The following is a 19884-nucleotide window of genomic DNA, read 5'->3' as shown; positions in this document are numbered from 1 at the left end:
ACGATCAGTGCAATGGGGACGCGGAAACTTGTTGTGTCCCAGTGTTTTGCAGTTGGACGACAAGAGTTTTACACAGTAGCAAAGAGCGAGGCACTGAGTTGGCATGAACAATGGAGAGCACAATGGGGCTCGAGATGTGCTTGTTACCTCAGGTGCTGTGTGATTGTGGACAAGGAGTGAAATGGACCAATTTGTGACCGCCCTTTCAATTTAAGACGTTCAAAACAGACGGAATTTGCATTCGTAATACCAGAGCATCGAAACTACTTGGAACTCTTGTGTATATGAACGTGTCCGCGCCTTTGTATTCTGGTACCTTCGCCGCTACAAACCAACCAACCATCGTGTCCGTGCACATCAGAGTCGCAAAGAATGGAGAATAGCCAGGCTTGGTCGTGTGTGTAGCTGTAGCTCAGTTGGCAGATCGTTCGCTTAGCGTGTGAACGGTCTCGGGTTCAAGCCCCGGCTCCTCCATGTTTTGTGTTCAGTGCATGGTAAGTGTTGGTCGCGGCGAACATAAACGCACGCAAGAAGTTGCAAAACCAGCGTCACAGACTGATACGATGTATACTGTCATAAGGAGAGCAAGATGTAAGTGTGGGGACCGGCTGTTATCGTGGTGTCATCGAGTGCAGATCTGTCTTAGGTATCACGGCTTAACGTCATTGAAGTCTAGAGGTGGACAACACGTTCGTCTTACTCAGAGCGGTGTCTGAACTCTATTTTCGACGTTATGCGTGCCACTTTCATTGTGGCCAACTACGATTCGATACAGAATGCACGAAACCTGAAAGACACCCTCACTGATACATAGAGAGTAGTGTTTGTCTGCGGAATAATGGGAGTGCAAGGGTCTGTGACGTTGATATGACTGTATGTAGCACTACTAGTTATCGGGGGGGTGGGCGTAGCTCAGATGGTAGAGCGCTCGCTTAGCGTGCGAGAGGTACTGGGATCGATACCCAGCGCCTCCAGAATTTTTAACGCACCTACATGAGCACCTTGCCATGCAAGTGGAATAATTCCCAACCGGCAGAGGTGTGTAGGCAGATACAAGCGAACGATTAGCATCCACAATTGCGCCGATTTCACGTAAATCCCTCTGCACGTTCCCATTCTTTGCGTGCAGTCGGCTGCTACTGGTGTTGCTGGTTGTGACTGCTGATAACAGATGCCGTAGCAATCAATTAATGGAGTGAGTTGTATGTTTTGCGATAGTCTGTCTCTGACAAGGAAGCACAGGTGATATAGGTGCGAACACAGGAAGCTTGCAGCCCCTCGCTGCCTGCAGACACAGAGCAGCCACACTAGAAGAGCGGCCTAAGCCGTAGGCGAAATGTGCTCATTCGCTTTGGCGCGACGTCGAACTATAAATAAGGCTGTCACTAGCGTGAGCGTCGTGTAAAGTCGGAAAAGTCATCTGCATGGGTAATTGCCAAGATGGGGAGCGATTCGTAGTACGATCAGTGCAATGGGGACGCGGAAACTTGTTGTGTCCCAGTGTTTTGCAGTTGGACGACAAGAGTTTTACACAGTAGCAAAGAGCGAGGCACTGAGTTGGCATGAACAATGGAGAGCACAATGGGGCTCGAGATGTGCTTGTTACCTCAGGTGCTGTGTGATTGTGGACAAGGAGTGAAATGGACCAATTTGTGACCGCCCTTTCAATTTAAGACGTTCAAAACAGACGGAATTTGCATTCGTAATACCAGAGCATCGAAACTACTTGGAACTCTTGTGTATATGAACGTGTCCGCGCCTTTGTATTCTGGTACCTTCGCCGCTACAAACCAACCAACCATCGTGTCCGTGCACATCAGAGTCGCAAAGAATGGAGAATAGCCAGGCTTGGTCGTGTGTGTAGCTGTAGCTCAGTTGGCAGATCGTTCGCTTAGCGTGTGAACGGTCTCGGGTTCAAGCCCCGGCTCCTCCATGTTTTGTGTTCAGTGCATGGTAAGTGTTGGTCGCGGCGAACATAAACGCACGCAAGAAGTTGCAAAACCAGCGTCACAGACTGATACGATGTATACTGTCATAAGGAGAGCAAGATGTAAGTGTGGGGACCGGCTGTTATCGTGGTGTCATCGAGTGCAGATCTGTCTTAGGTATCACGGCTTAACGTCATTGAAGTCTAGAGGTGGACAACACGTTCGTCTTACTCAGAGCGGTGTCTGAACTCTATTTTCGACGTTATGCGTGCCACTTTCATTGTGGCCAACTACGATTCGATACAGAATGCGCGAAACCTGAAAGACACCCTCACTGATACATAGAGAGTAGTGTTTGTCTGCGGAATAATGGGAGTGCAAGGGTCTGTGACGTTGATATGACTGTATGTAGCACTACTAGTTATCGGGGGGGTGGGCGTAGCTCGGATGGTAGAGCGCTCGCTTAGCGTGCGAGAGGTACTGGGATCGATACCCAGCGCCTCCAGAATTTTTAACGCACCTACATGAGCACCTTGCCATGCAAGTGGAATAATTCCCAACCGGCAGAGGTGTGTAGGCAGATACAAGCGAACGATTAGCATCCACAATTGCGCCGATTTCACGTAAATCCCTCTGCACGTTCCCATTCTTTGCGTGCAGTCGGCTGCTACTGGTGTTGCTGGTTGTGACTGCTGATAACAGATGCCGTAGCAATCAATTCATGGAGTGAGTTGTATGTTTTGCGATAGTCTGTCTCTGACAAGGAAGCACAGGTGATATAGGTGCGAACACAGGAAGCTTGCAGCAGTAAAGTCGGAAAAGTCATCTGCATGGGTGATTGCCAAGTTTGGGGAGCGTTTCGTAGTACGATCAGTGCAATGGGGACGCGGAAACTTGTTGTGTCCCAGTGTTTTGCAGTTGGACGACAAGAGTTTTACACAGTAGCAAAGAGCGAGGCACTGAGTTGGCATGAACAATGGAGAGCACAATGGGGCTCGAGATGTGCTTGTTACCTCAGGTGCTGTGTGATTGTGGACAAGGAGTGAAATGGACCAATTTGTGACCGCCCTTTCAATTTAAGACGTTCAAAACAGACGGAATTTGCATTCGTAATACCAGAGCATCGAAACTACTTGGAACTCTTGTGTATATGAACGTGTCCGCGCCTTTGTATTCTGGTACCTTCGCCGCTACAAACCAACCAACCATCGTGTCCGTGCACATCAGAGTCGCAAAGAATGGAGAATAGCCAGGCTTGGTCGTGTGTGTAGCTGTAGCTCAGTTGGCAGATCGTTCGCTTAGCGTGTGAACGGTCTCGGGTTCAAGCCCCGGCTCCTCCATGTTTTGTGTTCAGTGCATGGTAAGTGTTGGTCGCGGCGAACATAAACGCACGCAAGAAGTTGCAAAACCAGCGTCACAGACTGATACGATGTATACTGTCATAAGGAGAGCAAGATGTAAGTGTGGGGACCGGCTGTTATCGTGGTGTCATCGAGTGCAGATCTGTCTTAGGTATCACGGCTTAACGTCACTGAAGTCTAGAGGTGGACAACACGTTCGTCTTACTCAGAGCGGTGTCTGAACTCTATTTTCGACGTTATGCGTGCCACTTTCATTGTGGCCAACTACGATTCGATACAGAATGCACGAAACCTGAAAGACACCCTCACTGATACATAGAGAGTAGTGTTTGTCTGCGGAATAATGGGAGTGCAAGGGTCTGTGACGTTGATATGACTGTATGTAGCACTACTAGTTATCGGGGGGGTGGGCGTAGCTCAGATGGTAGAGCGCTAGCTTAGCGTGCGAGAGGTACTGGGATCGATACCCAGCGCCTCCAGAATTTTTAACGCACCTACATGAGCACCTTGCCATGCAAGTGGAATAATTCCCAACCGGCAGAGGTGTGTAGGCAGATACAAGCGAACGATTAGCATCCACAATTGCGCCGATTTCACGTAAATCCCTCTGCACGTTCCCATTCTTTGCGTGCAGTCGGCTGCTACTGGTGTTGCTGGTTGTGACTGCTGATAACAGATGCCGTAGCAATCAATTCATGGAGTGAGTTGTATGTTTTGCGATAGTCTGTCTCTGACAAGGAAGCACAGGTGATATAGGTGCGAACACAGGAAGCTTGCAGCCCCTCGCTGCCTGCAGACACAGAGCAGCCACACTAGAAGAGCGGCCTAAGCTGTAGGCGAAATGTGCTCATTCGCTTTGGCGCGACGTCGAACTATAAATAAGGCTGTCAATAGCGTGAGCGTCGTGTAAAGTCGGAAAAGTCATCTGCATGGGTGATTGCCAAGTTTGGGGAGCGTTTCGTAGTACGATCAGTGCAATGGGGACGCGGAAACTTGTTGTGTCCCAGTGTTTTGCAGTTGGACGACAAGAGTTTTACACAGTAGCAAAGAGCGAGGCACTGAGTTGGCATGAACAATGGAGAGCACAATGGGGCTCGAGATGTGCTTGTTACCTCAGGTGCTGTGTGATTGTGGACAAGGAGTGAAATGGACCAATTTGTGACCGCCCTTTCAATTTAAGACGTTCAAAACAGACGGAATTTGCATTCGTAATACCAGAGCATCGAAACTACTTGGAACTCTTGTGTATATGAACGTGTCCGCGCCTTTGTATTCTGGTACCTTCGCCGCTACAAACCAACCAACCATCGTGTCCGTGCACATCAGAGTCGCAAAGAATGGAGAATAGCCAGGCTTGGTCGTGTGTGTAGCTGTAGCTCAGTTGGCAGATCGTTCGCTTAGCGTGTGAACGGTCTCGGGTTCAAGCCCCGGCTCCTCCATGTTTTGTGTTCAGTGCATGGTAAGTGTTGGTCGCGGCGAACATAAACGCACGCAAGAAGTTGCAAAACCAGCGTCACAGACTGATACGATGTATACTGTCATAAGGAGAGCAAGATGTAAGTGTGGGGACCGGCTGTTATCGTGGTGTCATCGAGTGCAGATCTGTCTTAGGTATCACGGCTTAACGTCACTGAAGTCTAGAGGTGGACAACACGTTCGTCTTACTCAGAGCGGTGTCTGAACTCTATTTTCGACGTTATGCGTGCCACTTTCATTGTGGCCAACTACGATTCGATACAGAATGCACGAAACCTGAAAGACACCCTCACTGATACATAGAGAGTAGTGTTTGTCTGCGGAATAATGGGAGTGCAAGGGTCTGTGACGTTGATATGACTGTATGTAGCACTACTAGTTATAGGGGGGGTGGGCGTAGCTCAGATGGTAGAGCGCTAGCTTAGCGTGCGAGAGGTACTGGGATCGATACCCAGCGCCTCCAGAATTTTTAACGCACCTACATGAGCACCTTGCCATGCAAGTGGAATAATTCCCAACCGGCAGAGGTGTGTAGGCAGATACAAGCGAACGATTAGCATCCACAATTGCGCCGATTTCACGTAAATCCCTCTGCACGTTCCCATTCTTTGCGTGCAGTCGGCTGCTACTGGTGTTGCTGGTTGTGACTGCTGATAACAGATGCCGTAGCAATCAATTAATGGAGTGAGTTGTATGTTTTGCGATAGTCTGTCTCTGACAAGGAAGCACAGGTGATATAGGTGCGAACACAGGAAGCTTGCAGCCCCTCGCTGCCTGCAGACACAGAGCAGCCACACTAGAAGAGCGGCCTAAGCCGTAGGCGAAATGTGCTCATTCGCTTTGGCGCGACGTCGAACTATAAATAAGGCTGTCACTAGCGTGAGCGTCGTGTAAAGTCGGAAAAGTCATCTGCATGGGTGATTGCCAAGTTTGGGGAGCGTTTCGTAGTACGATCAGTGCAATGGGGACGCGGAAACTTGTTGTGTCCCAGTGTTTTGCAGTTGGACGACAAGAGTTTTACACAGTAGCAAAGAGCGAGGCACTGAGTTGGCATGAACAATGGAGAGCACAATGGGGCTCGAGATGTGCTTGTTACCTCAGGTGCTGTGTGATTGTGGACAAGGAGTGAAATGGACCAATTTGTGACCGCCCTTTCAATTTAAGACGTTCAAAACAGACGGAATTTGCATTCGTAATACCAGAGCATCGAAACTACTTGGAACTCTTGTGTATATGAACGTGTCCGCGCCTTTGTATTCTGGTACCTTCGCCGCTACAAACCAACCAACCATCGTGTCCGTGCACATCAGAGTCGCAAAGAATGGAGAATAGCCAGGCTTGGTCGTGTGTGTAGCTGTAGCTCAGTTGGCAGATCGTTCGCTTAGCGTGTGAACGGTCTCGGGTTCAAGCCCCGGCTCCTCCATGTTTTGTGTTCAGTGCATGGTAAGTGTTGGTCGCGGCGAACATAAACGCACGCAAGAAGTTGCAAAACCAGCGTCACAGACTGATACGATGTATACTGTCATAAGGAGAGCAAGATGTAAGTGTGGGGACCGGCTGTTATCGTGGTGTCATCGAGTGCAGATCTGTCTTAGGTATCACGGCTTAACGTCACTGAAGTCTAGAGGTGGACAACACGTTCGTCTTACTCAGAGCGGTGTCTGAACTCTATTTTCGACGTTATGCGTGCCACTTTCATTGTGGCCAACTACGATTCGATACAGAATGCACGAAACCTGAAAGACACCCTCACTGATACATAGAGAGTAGTGTTTGTCTGCGGAATAATGGGAGTGCAAGGGTCTGTGACGTTGATATGACTGTATGTAGCACTACTATTTATCGGGAGGGTGGGCGTAGCTCAGATGGTAGAGCGCTCGCTTAGCGTGCGAGAGGTTCTGGGATCGATACCCAGCGCCTCCAGAATTTTTAACGCACCTACATGAGCACCTTGCCATGCAAGTGGAATAATTCCCAACCGGCAGAGGTGTGTAGGCAGATACAAGAGAACGATTAGCATCCACAATTGCGCCGATTTCACGTAAATCCCTCTGCACGTTCCCATTCTTTGCGTGCAGTCGGCTGCTACTGGTGTTGCTGGTTGTGACTGCTGATAACAGATGCCGTAGCAATCAATTCATGGAGTGAGTTGTATGTTTTGCGATAGTCTGTCTCTGACAAGGAAGCACAGGTGATATAGGTGCGAGCACAGGAAGCTTGCAGCCCCTCGCTGCCTGCAGACACAGAGCAGCCACACTAGAAGAGCGGCCTAAGCCGTAGGCGAAATGTGCTCATTCGCTTTGGCGCGACGTCGAACTATAAATAAGGCTGTCACTAGCGTGAGCGTCGTGTAAAGTCGGAAAAGTCATCTGCATGGGTGATTGCCAAGTTTGGGGAGCGTTTCGTAGTACGATCAGTGCAATGGGGACGCGGAAACTTGTTGTGTCCCAGTGTTTTGCAGTTGGACGACAAGAGTTTTACACAGTAGCAAAGAGCGAGGCACTGAGTTGGCATGAACAATGGAGAGCACAATGGGGCTCGAGATGTGCTTGTTACCTCAGGTGCTGTGTGATTGTGGACAAGGAGTGAAATGGACCAATTTGTGACCGCCCTTTCAATTTAAGACGTTCAAAACAGACGGAATTTGCATTCGTAATACCAGAGCATCGAAACTACTTGGAACTCTTGTGTATATGAACGTGTCCGCGCCTTTGTATTCTGGTACCTTCGCCGCTACAAACCAACCAACCATCGTGTCCGTGCACATCAGAGTCGCAAAGAATGGAGAATAGCCAGGCTTGGTCGTGTGTGTAGCTGTAGCTCAGTTGGCAGATCGTTCGCTTAGCGTGTGAACAGTCTCGGGTTCAAGCCCCGGCTCCTCCATGTTTTGTGTTCAGTGCATGGTAAGTGTTGGTCGCGGCGAACATAAACGCACGCAAGAAGTTGCAAAACCAGCGTCACAGACTGATACGATGTATACTGTCATAAGGAGAGCAAGATGTAAGTGTGGGGACCGGCTGTTATCGTGGTGTCATCGAGTGCAGATCTGTCTTAGGTATCACGGCTTAACGTCATTGAAGTCTAGAGGTGGACAACACGTTCGTCTTACTCAGAGCGGTATCTGAACTCTATTTTCGACGTTATGCGTGCCACTTTCATTGTGGCCAACTACGATTCGATACAGAATGCACGAAACCTGAAAGACACCCTCACTGATACATAGAGAGTAGTGTTTGTCTGCGGAATAATGGGAGTGCAAGGGTCTGTGACGTCGATATGACTGTATGTAGCACTACTAGTTATCGGGGGGGTGGGCGTAGCTCAGATGGTAGAGCGCTCGCTTAGCGTGCGAGAGGTACTGGGATCGATACCCAGCGCCTCCAGAATTTTTAACGCACCTACATGAGCACCTTGCCATGCAAGTGGAATAATTCCCAACCGGCAGAGGTGTGTAGGCAGATACAAGCGAACGATTAGCATCCACAATTGCGCCGATTTCACGTAAATCCCTCTGCACGTTCCCATTCTTTGCGTGCAGTCGGCTGCTACTGGTGTTGCTGGTTGTGACTGCTGATAACAGATGCCGTAGCAATCAATTAATGGAGTGAGTTGTATGTTTTGCGATAGTCTGTCTCTGACAAGGAAGCACAGGTGATATAGGTGCGAACACAGGAAGCTTGCAGCCCCTCGCTGCCTGCAGACACAGAGCAGCCACACTAGAAGAGCGGCCTAAGCCGTAGGCGAAATGTGCTCATTCGCTTTGGCGCGACGTCGAACTATAAATAAGGCTGTCACTAGCGTGAGCGTCGTGTAAAGTCGGAAAAGTCATCTGCATGGGTGATTGCCAAGTTTGGGGAGCGTTTCGTAGTACGATCAGTGCAATGGGGACGCGGAAACTTGTTGTGTCCCAGTGTTTTGCAGTTGGACGACAAGAGTTTTACACAGTAGCAAAGAGCGAGGCACTGAGTTGGCATGAACAATGGAGAGCACAATGGGGCTCGAGATGTGCTTGTTACCTCAGGTGCTGTGTGATTGTGGACAAGGAGTGAAATGGACCAATTTGTGACCGCCCTTTCAATTTAAGACGTTCAAAACAGACGGAATTTGCATTCGTAATACCAGAGCATCGAAACTACTTGGAACTCTTGTGTATATGAACGTGTCCGCGCCTTTGTATTCTGGTACCTTCGCCGCTACAAACCAACCAACCATCGTGTCCGTGCACATCAGAGTCGCAAAGAATGGAGAATAGCCAGGCTTGGTCGTGTGTGTAGCTGTAGCTTAGTTGGCAGATCGTTCGCTTAGCGTGTGAACGGTCTCGGGTTCAAGCCCCGGCTCCTCCATGTTTTGTGTTCAGTGCATGGTAAGTGTTGGTCGCGGCGAACATAAACGCACGCAAGAAGTTGCAAAACCAGCGTCACAGACTGATACGATGTATACTGTCATAAGGAGAGCAAGATGTAAGTGTGGGGACCGGCTGTTATCGTGGTGTCATCGAGTGCAGATCTGTCTTAGGTATCACGGCTTAACGTCACTGAAGTCTAGAGGTGGACAACACGTTCGTCTTACTCAGAGCGGTGTCTGAACTCTATTTTCGACGTTATGCGTGCCACTTTCATTGTGGCCAACTACGATTCGATACAGAATGCACGAAACCTGAAAGACACCCTCACTGATACATAGAGAGTAGTGTTTGTCTGCGGAATAATGGGAGTGCAAGGGTCTGTGACGTTGATATGACTGTATGTAGCACTACTAGTTATCGGGGGGGTGGGCGTAGCTCAGATGGTAGAGCGCTCGCTTAGCGTGCGAGAGGTACTGGGATCGATACCCAGCGCCTCCAGAATTTTTAACGCACCTACATGAGCACCTTGCCATGCAAGTGGAATAATTCCCAACCGGCAGAGGTGTGTAGGCAGATACAAGCGAACGATTAGCATCAACAATTGCGCCGATTTCACGTAAATCCCTCTGCACGTTCCCATTCTTTGCGTGCAGTCGGCTGCTACTGGTGTTGCTGGTTGTGACTGCTGATAACAGATGCCGTAGCAATCAATTAATGGAGTGAGTTGTATGTTTTGCGATAGTCTGTCTCTGACAAGGAAGCACAGGTGATATAGGTGCGAACACAGGAAGCTTGCAGCCCCTCGCTGCCTGCAGACACAGAGCAGCCACACTAGAAGAGCGGCCTAAGCCGTAGGCGAAATGTGCTCATTCGCTTTGGCGCGACGTCGAACTATAAATAAGGCTGTCACTAGCGTGAGCGTCGTGTAAAGTCGGAAAAGTCATCTGCATGGGTGATTGCCAAGTTTGGGGAGCGTTTCGTAGTACGATCAGTGCAATGGGGACGCGGAAAGTTGTTGTGTCCCAGTGTTTTGCAGTTGGACGACAAGAGTTTTACACAGTAGCAAAGAGCGAGGCACTGAGTTGGCATGAACAATGGAGAGCACAATGGGGCTCGAGATGTGCTTGTTACCTCAGGTGCTGTGTGATTGTGGACAAGGAGTGAAATGGACCAATTTGTGACCGCCCTTTCAATTTAAGACGTTCAAAACAGACGGAATTTGCATTCGTAATACCAGAGCATCGAAACTACTTGGAACTCTTGTGTATATGAACGTGTCCGCGCCTTTGTATTCTGGTACCTTCGCCGCTACAAACCAACCAACCATCGTGTCCGTGCACATCAGAGTCGCAAAGAATGGAGAATAGCCAGGCTTGGTCGTGTGTGTAGCTGTAGCTCAGTTGGCAGATCGTTCGCTTAGCGTGTGAACAGTCTCGGGTTCAAGCCCCGGCTCCTCCATGTTTTGTGTTCAGTGCATGGTAAGTGTTGGTCGCGGCGAACATAAACGCACGCAAGAAGTTGCAAAACCAGCGTCACAGACTGATACGATGTATACTGTCATAAGGAGAGCAAGATGTAAGTGTGGGGACCGGCTGTTATCGTGGTGTCATCGAGTGCAGATCTGTCTTAGGTATCACGGCTTAACGTCATTGAAGTCTAGAGGTGGACAACACGTTCGTCTTACTCAGAGCGGTGTCTGAACTCTATTTTCGACGTTATGCGTGCCACTTTCATTGTGGCCAACTACGATTCGATACAGAATGCACGAAACCTGAAAGACACCCTCACTGATACATAGAGAGTAGTGTTTGTCTGCGGAATAATGGGAGTGCAAGGGTCTGTGACGTCGATATGACTGTATGTAGCACTACTAGTTATCCGGGGGGTGGGCGTAGCTCAGATGGTAGAGCGCTCGCTTAGCGTGCGAGAGGTACTGGGATCGATACCCAGCGCCTCCAGAATTTTTAACGCACCTACATGAGCACCTTGCCATGCAAGTGGAATAATTCCCAACCGGCAGAGGTGTGTAGGCAGATACAAGCGAACGATTAGCATCCACAATTGCGCCGATTTCACGTAAATCCCTCTGCACGTTCCCATTCTTTGCGTGCAGTCGGCTGCTACTGGTGTTGCTGGTTGTGACTGCTGATAACAGATGCCGTAGCAATCAATTAATGGAGTGAGTTGTATGTTTTGCGATAGTCTGTCTCTGACAAGGAAGCACAGGTGATATAGGTGCGAACACAGGAAGCTTGCAGCCCCTCGCTGCCTGCAGACACAGAGCAGCCACACTAGAAGAGCGGCCTAAGCCGTAGGCGAAATGTGCTCATTCGCTTTGGCGCGACGTCGAACTATAAATAAGGCTGTCACTAGCGTGAGCGTCGTGTAAAGTCGGAAAAGTCATCTGCATGGGTGATTGCCAAGTTTGGGGAGCGTTTCGTAGTACGATCAGTGCAATGGGGACGCGGAAACTTGTTGTGTCCCAGTGTTTTGCAGTTGGACGACAAGAGTTTTACACAGTAGCAAAGAGCGAGGCACTGAGTTGGCATGAACAATGGAGAGCACAATGGGGCTCGAGATGTGCTTGTTACCTCAGGTGCTGTGTGATTGTGGACAAGGAGTGAAATGGACCAATTTGTGACCGCCCTTTCAATTTAAGACGTTCAAAACAGACGGAATTTGCATTCGTAATACCAGAGCATCGAAACTACTTGGAACTCTTGTGTATATGAACGTGTCCGCGCCTTTGTATTCTGGTACCTTCGCCGCTACAAACCAACCAACCATCGTGTCCGTGCACATCAGAGTCGCAAAGAATGGAGAATAGCCAGGCTTGGTCGTGTGTGTAGCTGTAGCTCAGTTGGCAGATCGTTCGCTTAGCGTGTGAACGGTCTCGGGTTCAAGCCCCGGCTCCTCCATGTTTTGTGTTCAGTGCATGGTAAGTGTTGGTCGCGGCGAACATAAACGCACGCAAGAAGTTGCAAAACCAGCGTCACAGACTGATACGATGTATACTGTCATAAGGAGAGCAAGATGTAAGTGTGGGGACCGGCTGTTATCGTGGTGTCATCGAGTGCAGATCTGTCTTAGGTATCACGGCTTAACGTCACTGAAGTCTAGAGGTGGACAACACGTTCGTCTTACTCAGAGCGGTGTCTGAACTCTATTTTCGACGTTATGCGTGCCACTTTCATTGTGGCCAACTACGATTCGATACAGAATGCACGAAACCTGAAAGACACCCTCACTGATACATAGAGAGTAGTGTTTGTCTGCGGAATAATGGGAGTGCAAGGGTCTGTGACGTTGATATGACTGTATGTAGCACTACTATTTACCGGGGGGGTGGGCGTAGCTCAGATGGTAGAGCGCTCGCTTAGCGTGCGAGAGGTTCTGGGATCGATACCCAGCGCCTCCAGAATTTTTAACGCACCTACATGAGCACCTTGCCATGCAAGTGGAATAATTCCCAACCGGCAGAGGTGTGTAGGCAGATACAAGCGAACGATTAGCATCCACAATTGCGCCGATTTCACGTAAATCCCTCTGCACGTTCCCATTCTTTGCGTGCAGTCGGCTGCTACTGGTGTTGCTGGTTGTGACTGCTGATAACAGATGCCGTAGCAATCAATTCATGGAGTGAGTTGTATGTTTTGCGATAGTCTGTCTCTGACAAGGAAGCACAGGTGATATAGGTGCGAACACAGGAAGCTTGCAGCCCCTCGCTGCCTGCAGACACAGAGCAGCCACACTAGAAGAGCGGCCTAAGCCGTAGGCGAAATGTGCTCATTCGCTTTGGCGCGACGTCGAACTATAAATAAGGCTGTCACTAGCGTGAGCGTCGTGTAAAGTCGGAAAAGTCATCTGCATGGGTGATTGCCAAGTTTGGGGAGCGTTTCGTAGTACGATCAGTGCAATGGGGACGCGGAAACTTGTTGTGTCCCAGTGTTTTGCAGTTGGACGACAAGAGTTTTACACAGTAGCAAAGAGCGAGGCACTGAGTTGGCATGAACAATGGAGAGCACAATGGGGCTCGAGATGTGCTTGTTACCTCAGGTGCTGTGTGATTGTGGACAAGGAGTGAAATGGACCAATTTGTGACCGCCCTTTCAATTTAAGACGTTCAAAACAGACGGAATTTGCATTCGTAATACCAGAGCATCGAAACTACTTGGAACTCTTGTGTATATGAACGTGTCCGCGCCTTTGTATTCTGGTACCTTCGCCGCTACAAACCAACCAACCATCGTGTCCGTGCACATCAGAGTCGCAAAGAATGGAGAATAGCCAGGCTTGGTTGTGTGTGTAGCTGTAGCTCAGTTGGCAGATCGTTCGCTTAGCGTGTGAACAGTCTCGGGTTCAAGCCCCGGCTTCTCCACGTTTTGTGTTCAGTGCATGGTAAGTGTTGGTCGCGGCGAACATAAACGCACGCAAGAAGTTGCAAAACCAGCGTCACAGACTGATACGATGTATACTGTCATAAGGAGAGCAAGATGTAAGTGTGGGGACCGGCTGTTATCGTGGTGTCATCGAGTGCAGATCTGTCTTAGGTATCACGGCTTAACGTCATTGAAGTCTAGAGGTGGACAACACGTTCGTCTTACTCAGAGCGGTGTCTGAACTCTATTTTCGACGTTATGCGTGCCACTTTCATTGTGGCCAACTACGATTCGATACAGAATGCACGAAACCTGAAAGACACCCTCACTGATACATAGAGAGTAGTGTTTGTCTGCGGAATAATGGGAGTGCAAGGGTCTGTGACGTTGATATGACTGTATGTAGCACTACTAGTTATCGGGGGGGTGGGCGTAGCTCAGATGGTAGAGCGCTCGCTTAGCGTGCGAGAGGTACTGGGATCGATACCCAGCGCGTCCAGAATTTTTAACGCACCTACATGAGCACCTTGCCATGCAAGTGGAATAATTCCCAACCGGCAGAGGTGTGTAGGCAGATACAAGCGAACGATTAGCATCAACAATTGCGCCGATTTCACGTAAATCCCTCTGCACGTTCCCATTCTTTGCGTGCAGTCGGCTGCTACTGGTGTTGCTGGTTGTGACTGCTGATAACAGATGCCGTAGCAATCAATTAATGGAGTGAGTTGTATGTTTTGCGATAGTCTGTCTCTGACAAGGAAGCACAGGTGATATAGGTGCGAACACAGGAAGCTTGCAGCCCCTCGCTGCCTGCAGACACAGAGCAGCCACACTAGAAGAGCGGCCTAAGCCGTAGGCGAAATGTGCTCATTCGCTTTGGCGCGACGTCGAACTATAAATAAGGCTGTCACTAGCGTGAGCGTCGTGTAAAGTCGGAAAAGTCATCTGCATGGGTGATTGCCAAGTTTGGGGAGCGTTTCGTAGTACGATCAGTGCAATGGGGACGCGGAAAGTTGTTGTGTCCCAGTGTTTTGCAGTTGGACGACAAGAGTTTTACACAGTAGCAAAGAGCGAGGCACTGAGTTGGCATGAACAATGGAGAGCACAATGGGGCTCGAGATGTGCTTGTTACCTCAGGTGCTGTGTGATTGTGGACAAGGAGTGAAATGGACCAATTTGTGACCGCCCTTTCAATTTAAGACGTTCAAAACAGACGGAATTTGCATTCGTAATACCAGAGCATCGAAACTACTTGGAACTCTTGTGTATATGAACGTGTCCGCGCCTTTGTATTCTGGTACCTTCGCCGCTACAAACCAACCAACCATCGTGTCCGTGCACATCAGAGTCGCAAAGAATGGAGAATAGCCAGGCTTGGTCGTGTGTGTAGCTGTAGCTCAGTTGGCAGATCGTTCGCTTAGCGTGTGAACGGTCTCGGGTTCAAGCCCCGGCTCCTCCATGTTTTGTGTTCAGTGCATGGTAAGTGTTGGTCGCGGCGAACATAAACGCACGCAAGAAGTTGCAAAACCAGCGTCACAGACTGATACGATGTATACTGTCATAAGGAGAGCAAGATGTAAGTGTGGGGACCGGCTGTTATCGTGGTGTCATCGAGTGCAGATCTGTCTTAGGTATCACGGCTTAACGTCACTGAAGTCTAGAGGTGGACAACACGTTCGTCTTACTCAGAGCGGTGTCTGAACTCTATTTTCGACGTTATGCGTGCCACTTTCATTGTGGCCAACTACGATTCGATACAGAATGCACGAAACCTGAAAGACACCCTCACTGATACATAGAGAGTAGTGTTTGTCTGCGGAATAATGGGAGTGCAAGGGTCTGTGACGTTGATATGACTGTATGTAGCACTACTAGTTATCGGGGGGGTGGGCGTAGCTCAGATGGTAGAGCGCTCGCTTAGCGTGCGAGAGGTACTGGGATCGATACCCAGCGCCTCCAGAATTTTTAACGCACCTACATGAGCACCTTGCCATGCAAGTGGAATAATTCCCAACCGGCAGAGGTGTGTAGGCAGATACAAGCGAACGATTAGCATCCACAATTGCGCCGATTTCACGTAAATCCCTCTGCACGTTCCCATTCTTTGCGTGCAGTCGGCTGCTACTGGTGTTGCTGGTTGTGACTGCTGATAACAGATGCCGTAGCAATCAATTAATGGAGTGAGTTGTATGTTTTGCGATAGTCTGTCTCTGACAAGGAAGCACAGGTGATATAGGTGCGAACACAGGAAGCTTGCAGCCCCTCGCTGCCTGCAGACACAGAGCAGCCACACTAGAAGAGCGGCCTAAGCCGTAGGCGAAATGTGCTCATTCGCTTTGGCGCGACGTCGAACTATAAATAAGGCTGTCACTAGCGTGAGCGTCGTGTAAAGTCGGAAAAGTCATCTGCATGGGTGATTGCCAAGTTTGGGGAGCGTTTCGTAGTACGATCAGTGCAATGGGGACGCGGAAACTTGTTGTGTCCCAGTGTTTTGCAGTTGGACGACAAGAGTTTTACACAGTAGCAAAGAGCGAGGCACTGAGTTGGCATGAACAATGGAGAGCACAATGGGGCTCGAGATGTGCTTGTTACCTCAGGTGCTGTGTGATTGTGGACAAGGAGTGAAATGGACCAATTTGTGACCGCCCTTTCAATTTAAGACGTTCAAAACAGACGGAATTTGCATTCGTAATACCAGAGCATCGAAACTACTTGGAACTCTTGTGTATATGAACGTGTCCGCGCCTTTGTATTCTGGTACCTTCGCCGCTACAAACCAACCAACCATCGTGTCCGTGCACATCAGAGTCGCAAAGAATGGAGAATAGCCAGGCTTGGTCGTGTGTGTAGCTGTAGCTCAGTTGGCAGATCGTTCGCTTAGCGTGTGAACGGTCTCGGGTTCAAGCCCCGGCTCCTCCATGTTTTGTGTTCAGTGCATGGTAAGTGTTGGTCGCGGCGAACATAAACGCACGCAAGAAGTTGCAAAACCAGCGTCACAGACTGATACGATGTATACTGTCATAAGGAGAGCAAGATGTAAGTGTGGGGACCGGCTGTTATCGTGGTGTCATCGAGTGCAGATCTGTCTTAGGTATCACGGCTTAACGTCACTGAAGTCTAGAGGTGGACAACACGTTCGTCTTACTCAGAGCGGTGTCTGAACTCTATTTTCGACGTTATGCGTGCCACTTTCATTGTGGCCAACTACGATTCGATACAGAATGCACGAAACCTGAAAGACACCCTCACTGATACATAGAGAGTAGTGTTTGTCTGCGGAATAATGGGAGTGCAAGGGTCTGTGACGTTGATATGACTGTATGTAGCACTACTAGTTATCGGGGGGGTGGGCGTAGCTCAGATGGTAGAGCGCTCGCTTAGCGTGCGAGAGGTACTGGGATCGATACCCAGCGCCTCCAGAATTTTTAACGCACCTACATGAGCACCTTGCCATGCAAGTGGAATAATTCCCAACCGGCAGAGGTGTGTAGGCAGATACAAGCGAACGATTAGCATCCACAATTGCGCCGATTTCACGTAAATCCCTCTGCACGTTCCCATTCTTTGCGTGCAGTCGGCTGCTACTGGTGTTGCTGGTTGTGACTGCTGATAACAGATGCCGTAGCAATCAATTAATGGAGTGAGTTGTATGTTTTGCGATAGTCTGTCTCTGACAAGGAAGCACAGGTGATATAGGTGCGAACACAGGAAGCTTGCAGCCCCTCGCTGCCTGCAGACACAGAGCAGCCACACTAGAAGAGCGGCCTAAGCCGTAGGCGAAATGTGCTCATTCGCTTTGGCGCGACGTCGAACTATAAATAAGGCTGTCACTAGCGTGAGCGTCGTGTAAAGTCGGAAAAGTCATCTGCATGGGTGATTGCCAAGTTTGGGGAGCGTTTCGTAGTACGATCAGTGCAATGGGGACGCGGAAACTTGTTGTGTCCCAGTGTTTTGCAGTTGGACGACAAGAGTTTTACACAGTAGCAAAGAGCGAGGCACTGAGTTGGCATGAACAATGGAGAGCACAATGGGGCTCGAGATGTGCTTGTTACCTCAGGTGCTGTGTGATTGTGGACAAGGAGTGAAATGGACCAATTTGTGACCGCCCTTTCAATTTAAGACGTTCAAAACAGACGGAATTTGCATTCGTAATACCAGAGCATCGAAACTACTTGGAACTCTTGTGTATATGAACGTGTCCGCGCCTTTGTATTCTGGTACCTTCGCCGCTACAAACCAACCAACCATCGTGTCCGTGCACATCAGAGTCGCAAAGAATGGAGAATAGCCAGGCTTGGTCGTGTGTGTAGCTGTAGCTCAGTTGGCAGATCGTTCGCTTAGCGTGTGAACGGTCTCGGGTTCAAGCCCCGGCTCCTCCATGTTTTGTGTTCAGTGCATGGTAAGTGTTGGTCGCGGCGAACATAAACGCACGCAAGAAGTTGCAAAACCAGCGTCACAGACTGATACGATGTATACTGTCATAAGGAGAGCAAGATGTAAGTGTGGGGACCGGCTGTTATCGTGGTGTCATCGAGTGCAGATCTGTCTTAGGTATCACGGCTTAACGTCATTGAAGTCTAGAGGTGGACAACACGTTCGTCTTACTCAGAGCGGTGTCTGAACTCTATTTTCGACGTTATGCGTGCCACTTTCATTGTGGCCAACTACGATTCGATACAGAATGCACGAAACCTGAAAGACACCCTCACTGATACATAGAGAGTAGTGTTTGTCTGCGGAATAATGGGAGTGCAAGGGTCTGTGACGTTGATATGACTGTATGTAGCACTACTAGTTATCGGGGGGGTGGGCGTAGCTCAGATGGTAGAGCGCTCGCTTAGCGTGCGAGAGGTACTGGGATCGATACCCAGCGCCTCCAGAATTTTTAACGCACCTACATGAGCACCTTGCCATGCAAGTGGAATAATTCCCAACCGGCAGAGGTTTGTAGGCAGATACAAGCGAACGATTAGCATCCACAATTGCGCCGATTTCACGTAAATCCCTCTGCACGTTCCCATTCTTTGCGTGCAGTCGGCTGCTACTGGTCTTGCTGGTTGTGACTGCTGATAACAGATGCCGTAGCAATCAATTCATGGAGTGAGTTGTATGTTTTGCGATAGTCTGTCTCTGACAAGGAAGCACAGGTGATATAGGTGCGAACACAGGAAGCTTGCAGCCCCTCGCTGCCTGCAGACACAGAGCAGCCACACTAGAAGAGCGGCCTAAGCCGTAGGCGAAATGTGCTCATTCGCTTTGGCGCGACGTCGAACTATAAATAAGGCTGTCACTAGCGTGAGCGTCGTGTAAAGTCGGAAAAGTCATCTGCATGGGTGATTGCCAAGTTTGGGGAGCGTTTCGTAGTACGATCAGTGCAATGGGGACGCGGAAACTTGTTGTGTCCCAGTGTTTTGCAGTTGGACGACAAGAGTTTTACACAGTAGCAAAGAGCGAGGCACTGAGTTGGCATGAACAATGGAGAGCACAATGGGGCTCGAGATGTGCTTGTTACCTCAGGTGCTGTGTGATTGTGGACAAGGAGTGAAATGGACCAATTTGTGACCGCCCTTTCAATTTAAGACGTTCAAAACAGACGGAATTTGCATTCGTAATACCAGAGCATCGAAACTACTTGGAACTCTTGTGTATATGAACGTGTCCGCGCCTTTGTATTCTGGTACCTTCGCCGCTACAAACCAACCAACCATCGTGTCCGTGCACATCAGAGTCGCAAAGAATGGAGAATAGCCAGGCTTGGTCGTGTGTGTAGCTGTAGCTCAGTTGGCAGATCGTTCGCTTAGCGTGTGAACGGTCTCGGGTTCAAGCCCCGGCTCCTCCATGTTTTGTGTTCAGTGCATGGTAAGTGTTGGTCGCGGCGAACATAAACGCACGCAAGAAGTTGCAAAACCAGCGTCACAGACTGATACGATGTATACTGTCATAAGGAGAGCAAGATGTAAGTGTGGGGACCGGCTGTTATCGTGGTGTCATCGAGTGCAGATCTGTCTTAGGTATCACGGCTTAACGTCATTGAAGTCTAGAGGTGGACAACACGTTCGTCTTACTCAGAGCGGTGTCTGAACTCTATTTTCGACGTTATGCGAGCCACTTTCATTGTGGCCAACTACGATTCGATACAGAATGCACGAAACCTGAAAGACACCCTCACTGATACATAGAGAGTAGTGTTTGTCTGCGGAATAATGGGAGTGCAAGGGTCTGTGACGTTGATATGACTGTATGTAGCACTGCTAGTTATCGGGGGGGTGGGCGTAGCTCAGATGGTAGAGCGCTCGCTTAGCGTGCGAGAGGTACTGGGATCGATACCCAGCGCCTCCAGAATTTTTAACGCACCTACATGAGCACCTTGCCATGCAAGTGGAATAATTCCCAAC

At 49.4% G+C, this 19884-nt stretch overlaps 11 non-coding genes across 11 annotated transcripts; all 11 read left to right on the top strand.

Moving 5' to 3' along the window:
• The first annotated feature begins 900 nt into the window (after positions 1-900).
• Trnaa-agc (transfer RNA alanine (anticodon AGC)) lies at positions 901-974 on the top strand. The gene has a single exon. It is a non-coding gene; the product is annotated as a tRNA-Ala (tRNA).
• A 5640-nt stretch (positions 975-6614) lies between these two features.
• On the top strand, positions 6615-6688 carry Trnaa-agc (transfer RNA alanine (anticodon AGC)). Its single transcript has one exon. It is a non-coding gene; the product is annotated as a tRNA-Ala (tRNA).
• Positions 6689-8074: 1386 nt separating this feature from the next.
• On the top strand, positions 8075-8148 carry Trnaa-agc (transfer RNA alanine (anticodon AGC)). The gene has a single exon. It is a non-coding gene; the product is annotated as a tRNA-Ala (tRNA).
• A 1386-nt stretch (positions 8149-9534) lies between these two features.
• Positions 9535-9608, top strand: Trnaa-agc (transfer RNA alanine (anticodon AGC)). The gene has a single exon. It is a non-coding gene; the product is annotated as a tRNA-Ala (tRNA).
• Positions 9609-10994: 1386 nt separating this feature from the next.
• On the top strand, positions 10995-11068 carry Trnaa-agc (transfer RNA alanine (anticodon AGC)). The gene has a single exon. It is a non-coding gene; the product is annotated as a tRNA-Ala (tRNA).
• Positions 11069-12454: 1386 nt separating this feature from the next.
• Trnaa-agc (transfer RNA alanine (anticodon AGC)) lies at positions 12455-12528 on the top strand. Its single transcript has one exon. It is a non-coding gene; the product is annotated as a tRNA-Ala (tRNA).
• Positions 12529-13913: 1385 nt separating this feature from the next.
• On the top strand, positions 13914-13988 carry Trnaa-agc (transfer RNA alanine (anticodon AGC)). Its single transcript has one exon. It is a non-coding gene; the product is annotated as a tRNA-Ala (tRNA).
• Positions 13989-15374: 1386 nt separating this feature from the next.
• Positions 15375-15448, top strand: Trnaa-agc (transfer RNA alanine (anticodon AGC)). Its single transcript has one exon. It is a non-coding gene; the product is annotated as a tRNA-Ala (tRNA).
• Positions 15449-16834: 1386 nt separating this feature from the next.
• Positions 16835-16908, top strand: Trnaa-agc (transfer RNA alanine (anticodon AGC)). The gene has a single exon. It is a non-coding gene; the product is annotated as a tRNA-Ala (tRNA).
• Positions 16909-18294: 1386 nt separating this feature from the next.
• Positions 18295-18368, top strand: Trnaa-agc (transfer RNA alanine (anticodon AGC)). The gene has a single exon. It is a non-coding gene; the product is annotated as a tRNA-Ala (tRNA).
• Positions 18369-19754: 1386 nt separating this feature from the next.
• On the top strand, positions 19755-19828 carry Trnaa-agc (transfer RNA alanine (anticodon AGC)). The gene has a single exon. It is a non-coding gene; the product is annotated as a tRNA-Ala (tRNA).
• Positions 19829-19884: the final 56 nt, after the last annotated feature.

Source organism: Schistocerca gregaria, chromosome 11, assembly GCF_023897955.1.
Source record: "Schistocerca gregaria isolate iqSchGreg1 chromosome 11, iqSchGreg1.2, whole genome shotgun sequence".
Lineage (NCBI taxonomy): Eukaryota > Metazoa > Arthropoda > Insecta > Orthoptera > Acrididae > Schistocerca > Schistocerca gregaria.
This window is presented reverse-complemented; position numbering and strand designations above follow the sequence as displayed.